This window comes from Nuphar pumila, chromosome 16 (genome assembly GCF_984573655.1).
Source record: "Nuphar pumila chromosome 16, dmNupPumi1.hap1.1, whole genome shotgun sequence".
NCBI lineage: Eukaryota > Viridiplantae > Streptophyta > Magnoliopsida > Nymphaeales > Nymphaeaceae > Nuphar > Nuphar pumila.
The window spans coordinates 1,034,133-1,041,689 of record NC_143264.1 but is presented as its reverse complement, the minus strand read 5'-3'; positions in this window follow the sequence as shown (position 1 = coordinate 1,041,689).

The following is a 7,557-nucleotide window of genomic DNA, read 5'->3' as shown; positions in this document are numbered from 1 at the left end:
CTGTTGAGATTTTTTTTATCTCTAAATTTTGACCACCGGAGCTTGTGTGATTACAGGTTATGTTTCATTGAGGCAATCAGTAAAGTGGGTTGTTGACCCTGTTGGAATGAATTGAGATGCAAATGCTTGGAAAAAAACAGAAGTAGCATTTGAATGGGTTGTGAGAGACGTTGATTAATTAAGAATGATGTGAGTGAGAATTTTAAAATAGACATACTTAGGGTTGAAAGTAGAAAGAATGTCTTTTACTTTCTCCTTCTTTGTCCTTGCTTCTTGTGTAGGTTTGTGCACTCTTTAAATCATGATCGTGGGTAGTAGATTATTGTTGTAAATGACATTGCATGAACGCCAAGAATTGGTGCGGGTCATTTGCTTTGGCATTGTATAACTATTGTTGATATTTTGAAAATACTGATTTTTATTTTGATATTTCCAAAAGGTTGATGCAATAATGAAATAATCTTTAAAAACTTTATATATGGGTTTATAATTGGTACAATCAATTGTACCTACAATCTACTTTGAATCTCATGATGTGAGTTGTTAGGACACAATCTAACCTCACAGATGTGTTTAGCATGCTCGGTTTAGCAGGAATCAACTCTTGTATCATGTTTTTTTAATAAAAAACATGTTTTTGAGTTGTATTCGGGACAAAAAATCATATTTGGGGCAAAAAAAAATTCAATATTCATATTCGGGTCAAAAATCCAATTAGAGATTCATATTCGAGGTAAAAATCTAATTAAAGATCCATATTCGAGGCAAAAATTCAATTCGAGAATCATATTCAGAGCAAAATTTTAATTTAAGATCCATATTCGAGGAAAAAATCATATTTAGGGCAAATATCTAATTTGAGATCCATATTCAGGGCAAAAAATCTAATTCAAGATCCATGTCTAGGGCAAAAATTCAATTCAAGATTCATATTCAGGGCAAAAATTCAATTTTAGATTCATATTTAAGGCAAAAATCCATGATTTTTAGAAATAATTTTATAATTGGATCCATATCCAACCTAAAAACCATAATAAACTTGTTAAAACATATAAAATGGTGGACAAATTGGGTCATACGATCTAAAACGAAGTAATCTGATCCATTATCCATGATTGTCTAAGTTGTCTTTACATCGCCGTCAAAACATTTGTAACATAGCATTTAAGTACGGTCCAAATAAATGTTGAACTTGGTACAGTTATGAAACTAACAAAACCAATGGTTTGTTCCATCTTTTTGTTCATTTAGTCTAACCCTAGACAAGCCATCAAACATACACCAAAAGCCTCAGTTTCTACCTCTTAGAAGAGATGTCATTTAGAGTCAGTGTTGGGGGTGGGGCATGCTTAAAAGCATTAGGGTGGGTACCCACCCTGACCCAATTTTTCATAGGGTCAGTGCCCACCCTGACCTGGTAGGGAAATTTTTGTGGCTCTGCCCCTGGCTAGAACCAATTTAAGCAACCTTACCATTTAGAATATCATGCTTTCAATTACAGGGGACGGGCCCATTAAGTGACTCAATTCTCGGTAAGGGTTTCCTCATCAAATTAAAAATTAAAATTAAAATTAAAATTAAAAATAAAAATAAAAATAAAAATAAAAATAAGACAGGGCCAGACCACTGGACACAATTAGAATTCAGTAGTAGGAGGAAAATGATCTAAGTCATCTTAGAGAAGTGGGAACACCAAGAGGGCAGCTATGGGTTGGGTCATATTTTACCGATCTACATTCTACTTTTTAATTGTGACTACCGTTCTAATTAAGGGTGCACAATGAACCGAGCTAACTCAAGATCGGCTGGGCTCGGTCTCATTTGAGTAAACAATATGTGCTTGACCAGCTCCATCCAGCTTGATTAAGCCGGTGAAATATGTTGATATAAAAGCTTTGTTGCATAGTAATAATAATAATAATAATAAAGAAACCCTGTCCTAAATAGTGATTGAGCATTAAGCTTTTCAAATGAACCTAGCTCGAGCAGCCTAAGCAGCCCTAATTCTGATGTAGATAATAAGTCAGGACTCCTAAGTAGATTCCCATATCCTACTATGATCTGAATTGCAGTGGCAATTAATCTGATGAAAATAAGTAAAAATTGTTGGTCTTCATATTGGAAAAGGTTAAACATATGCATTATTTTATCATGAAGGAATCCACGTTTTCGTAAACAAGATGATGTGGGCATGATATTTGCCCATTAAAAACAATATTTTGTTATATTTTTATTTTCTTTATATTTTAACATTTGATGATTGTTTTCCCCTTGATCAAGGGTTTTCCAATTTTCACTAAGGGCATGAGGCCATGTATCTCATATCAGTCGGATGTAAGGATATGGGCTGGTATAGGGTACATTGATGTGGTGTGGGTCCCTAATGCAGAAGCCAAGCAGCATGCAATCTGGGTCTAAATGATTCATTTGGATCTAATTCTTAGTTTTAAATTTTTTATTTTGATTTTAAAATTTTTTAATACAATTGATTCATATTGAATCCAATTTAGAATTAGTTTTTTTTTATTCCTTATAAAATGTTCGTTATAGGGACTTGATGTCGTTTTTCAGAAAACCCTTCTCTTTCTCTTTTTCCTATTTATAGTCACCATCTTGCTATTGTTATTTTTCTTTAGTTATTTTTTTTAGAGCAACCATTGAGTTTCGCTAGAACTAATGTCTCTGCCATCGATCCACTGTCGTTGCCGTTGCCTTGCATGAACAACTGCACCATGGTACACAAGTGCAACTAGGTATGGCAGTGGACTAGGGCGGGGGCAGGGGACAATGTCTCCATCTCTGCCCCGTCTCAAAATTTTGCCTTCCATCCTCACCTTCATTCCTGCACGGGTTTTGATTTTAAACTCAATCTTCAGTTTATTCTTACTTTCATGTCCTCCATCTTTAGTCCAAACGGTGCAGGCCTTTGATTGTCTAGTCTTTTTGTCGTTAGAGGAAGGAGAGGAGATAAATGAGAGCTCGTGTAGCTCGTTAGATGGAGAAGAAGGAGAAATGAGAGATTCGAGAATTTTATATATATATATATATATATATGTGATTTTATAATATGTATAAGGGTATAATAATAATTTTCTTAATGAAAATTGAGGACGGGATGGAAGCAGTCCATTTCTGTGTCCATCTCCGCACGGGTTTTGATTTTAACCTCCATCTCTGGTCCATTCTCCATTTCATGTCCTCCGTACAAACGGGGCAAGGCGGGGTGGGCCCCCGTTTCTCAGTTCAGACTGTGACCAGCAACTCCTAGTCAAACATAGCAGACCAGTTTGGGTGAGCAAGGTGGGTCAGGGGCTTACCTTCCATGTCTTAGCGTGGGAGGGAGGTCAATCAATTTATAGGGTGGCAGCTGAACATGTTTTTACCGGAATTAGTTTGGTCTTATAACAATGCAACAAGGGAAAATCGGGGTTCAGATTCCAGTAATCAAGAACATGAACCGGTTCAACCAATTTACCACACTCAAAACCCCAATTCTTGTGGTTGTTAACCTGGTTCAACTACAAAACCCAATATATACAATTTGGATTGACTCTCTTTCAATCCCACACCTAAATCTTGACTTGTTCAATTTCAAACCCAAATCAAAACCTGAACTATCTTAAACTAAACCTGATCTCACACCCACTTCAAACTTCTTGCAAATGGACCTACACCAATCAAAACACTAGTTTAAAAGCACCAAGACTAATCCAACCCTATCTACTACTCAACCAAACCTTGAAGTACCCTTTTTTGATCCCGGCGGGGCAAACTTGGAATATGATTACTTATAATTGAACCGAAGAGTATATGCAATTGTATCTTTCCATTCTAGCCCATATATTGCAATCTGATCCATTTGGCACTATTTTAGACCAGCCATCTAAAGGCAGTGAGATCCACATGTTATTCAGATCGGCCACAAAATGGATCCTACGACCATCAGCTCCTCCAAATCAATGCCCACATCAGCCCCCAAGATTGTATTTACTTTTATGGTTCTCAAAAGTAAAGCAAAATTGGAAGAAACAAAAATGACCATCTGACTGGAGGGTGAACCTTCACCAACCTAGATTGAATGATGCACGAATGAACAACGTGTAATATCCATTTGCATTCAATTCTATGTTTAGTTTTTTATTAGAAAAAACTCTTAATAAAAAAAGAAAGTTTTGCCTGAGAATTTTTTATATGAGAAGTTCTCAAAAAAAAAAAAATTCACTTGTTTGTGTAGCATGAGAAAAACAAAGTAAAAAAATGAGAAATAAGAGAAAGATGGTGGTGGTGGTAGGTGAAATGGTGAGATGGGTGGTGGAGAGTGTAAAAATAAATTTTGTTACTATAGAAAACATTTTTTTCTCAACACCTCCATGGAAGAATGTTTTATATCAAAAAATGTACTTTTTAAAAAACTTTTTTAACTAAAAAGTCTTGTTTGAAAGGTAAAAATCATTTAAAAAAAATCATTTTGCATCGCTTTTTCAATATTTTTTTCTTTTCCAAACATACCATTATTAATTTATAAAAGACTTATGTAAAACCCTTCCCATGCCCTCTAAAATGTTACCCGGACCTCCACACTAGACAGGAGACGCTACCAAGAAGGGTGTTACTACTAACATTTCATTTTTCTGAAAACTGAAATAGTGAGCAAAAAAAATTTACAGAAAAGGGCCTATACTTTGGAGAAACGACGATGAAAAAATCTACTGCTCGTCTCCTTTTTTTAATGATGGTAAATTACAAAATTATCCTTTACTTTTGAACTTAGGCCACGCAGCCGGTGCACGTTCTAGAATCTTTAGGAAATGATGGGGTGCTGTCCTTTTGAATTCTTTAAATAGCAAAAGCGTCCTCCCAATTCCCGAGGGGACAGTCAAGTCACTTTTCATAAACGCAATGGAGAGCCGTGCAACGGTGCAAGGGCTCGTTGAGCCAACCAGAAACCTGTTTGAGTTTCGGCCAACCCTGTTGTTGCTCGGCTATGGACTGTGCAACAAGAGGACACGAGACACTTTAATTTTGTAGATTTTTTTTATTAAAAATGGTATATATAAGATGACATCAGTGTTGTGAGAGGGGTACGCCTTAGTACTTAAAGCATATGCGTCACAGGCGAGGCGCACGCTCAAGGTACTGAGCACCCTCACTACCTGAAGCGTTCTGGAATTGCTTTGAATACATAATTATCTAAAATAATTTCAAATATAACACTGTTTGGATTGCCCTCATTATGATTTCAGCTAAATGTTTGATGCAAGTTTCAATAGCATTAATAGCTCCCGATTTGGTAAACCACTAAAAATCTTGTATTAGTATAACTAGCTTAAATTTTCATATACCTGTATATAAGTAAGAGATGTGCGCAAAAGTGCATTGCAGAAAAACTATAGTTTCATGATAGTTCTATTGCATGTATGCATTTGATATGTCCAAGAAAAAAATATTTATATGCATCACTAAGATTTTTTTTGTGTTTAGGCAGTTTTTGATGGAAACAAATTCAAGGTTATAATTTAAAAAAATTGAGAGCTATTTATTTTTCAAGTCCTTCAAAAACCTTATATTTTACTAAATCAACCATCAAACAAACTCATATATGTATATTTATATTAAAAATCTTGTATTAGTATAACTAGCTTAAATTTTCATATACCTGTATATAAGTAAGAGATGTGCGCAAAAGTGCATTGCAGAAAAACTATAGTTTCATGATAGTTCTATTGCATGTATGCATTTGATATGTCCAAGAAAAAAATATTTATATGCATCACTAAGATTTTTTTTGTGTTTAGGCAGTTTTTGATGGAAACAAATTCAAGGTTATAATTTAAAAAAATTGAGAGCTATTTATTTTTCAAGTCCTTCAAAAACCTTATATTTTACTAAATCAACCATCAAACAAACTCATATATGTATATTTATATTAAAAAACCATTTACCAGTGCTATTTTATTAATATTATATATTTTATTATTTTGATCATGAAGCTTACGCTTCAACGCCTCGAGGCTTACGCCTCGCTTCATAACATGCTCAACGCCTCGCTTTGCCTTATCACATTTTAACAACCTTGGATGACATAACACGAGCGCCAAGGGATTTCGTGCAATGGAAGGGGGCTTGGCCACTAGAAAGGTGGTTAGGGTTATATTTCCATCAGCATCAGCTCCTTACATTAATGAGGGCAAGGGGATAAAGCCCTTGCTCAATCCAAGTTTGACTAAGGGTGCATCATGAGTTTACACTGTTAGGATTAGTGACTGTAGGTACAACAGGCTAAACCAGCACAATTAGGTTTCTGAGTCGGAAGATGAATTTTTTGTTTTTCATGAAAAAAAGATAACTCGAGATTGAATTGAAGTATCCCTGTGATGTAGGTCGAGGGAGAAAACAGACCTTGTGAATCATCTGTAAGAAAAGCTAGCTATGCCCATAGTATGTTCATATAGAATTGGTAGGGAAAACTGATCCCCATCATCTGACATATGATGGAATCCATCCAATATTCAATCTTAGTCGTCCAACTAATGAGTATGATTAGTCCAAGTTCTCACTTGAAAGTGGATGCATTAGTTTTCTCAGTTAGGATTAACATAGAGGATAGGATCTTTTTTTATTGAGAAGGATCATAACCACCACAAAACCACAAAGAGTTTAATTACTCAAAGTTGCATTATAGCAGTGTTGAGTCGCTAACCAAATTAGAGTGCATAAATTGAAAATCTAATAAAGGCGCTTTATTAGCAGTGAAATTATTAAAATATACATAAAAAATAAAAATGAGTAATAAATCTCTTATACCCACTCAAATTAAAAAAAAGAAAGTTAAACTAACTTTAAAACTATTAATAGAGAAAAAAGAAAAACATAAATTTTCAAAAGCAACAAAAGTAATTTTAATAACTTTCATTCAGAAAATAAAAGCAACTACTAGCAAAAACAAGTAACTTTGATAACTGCACCTTTTTTATGGTGTTTGGAATTGCTTCTTATTTGGGGAGTGTGGTTGCGACCAATTGACAGTAGATGTAGATTTCCTACAGTTGCTTGTACATGCAGTCTAGTTTTTTCTTAATATTTAGATGGAGAAAGCACCCCAAGATCATAGACCTAGCTGTGTTGGCTTTACCTGCCATACTTCAGGTCGTTGTCCTGGCAGCAGCATAAAACTTCATGGGCTTATCCCTTGCTCTCAAGGAATTGCCACACTTGGGCTTGCGCAAGGGGTGATGCCCATGGCATTTGAACCTAGACCACCTGCCCAGCGGCCTAGGTCCCATCCTACTGCACCAAACCCTTCAGGGCTGCATGCAATCCAGATGAAACTTAATAATATTATCTTTTTTCACTTTAATTTAGTTCTAACCTTATAGACATGGTTTCTTTAGTAGAGCATATGTTATGAATTAGATTTTTCAACGTGTATACTGGTTTTCCAAAAGCTTCAAAGATCAATGACCCACAGTATACCAAAATTTCATGTCTAAAAAAATCATTTTTACATGACAGTAGCAAATATATATCTAGCCCGACAGCCCTATAAACATGAGGCAA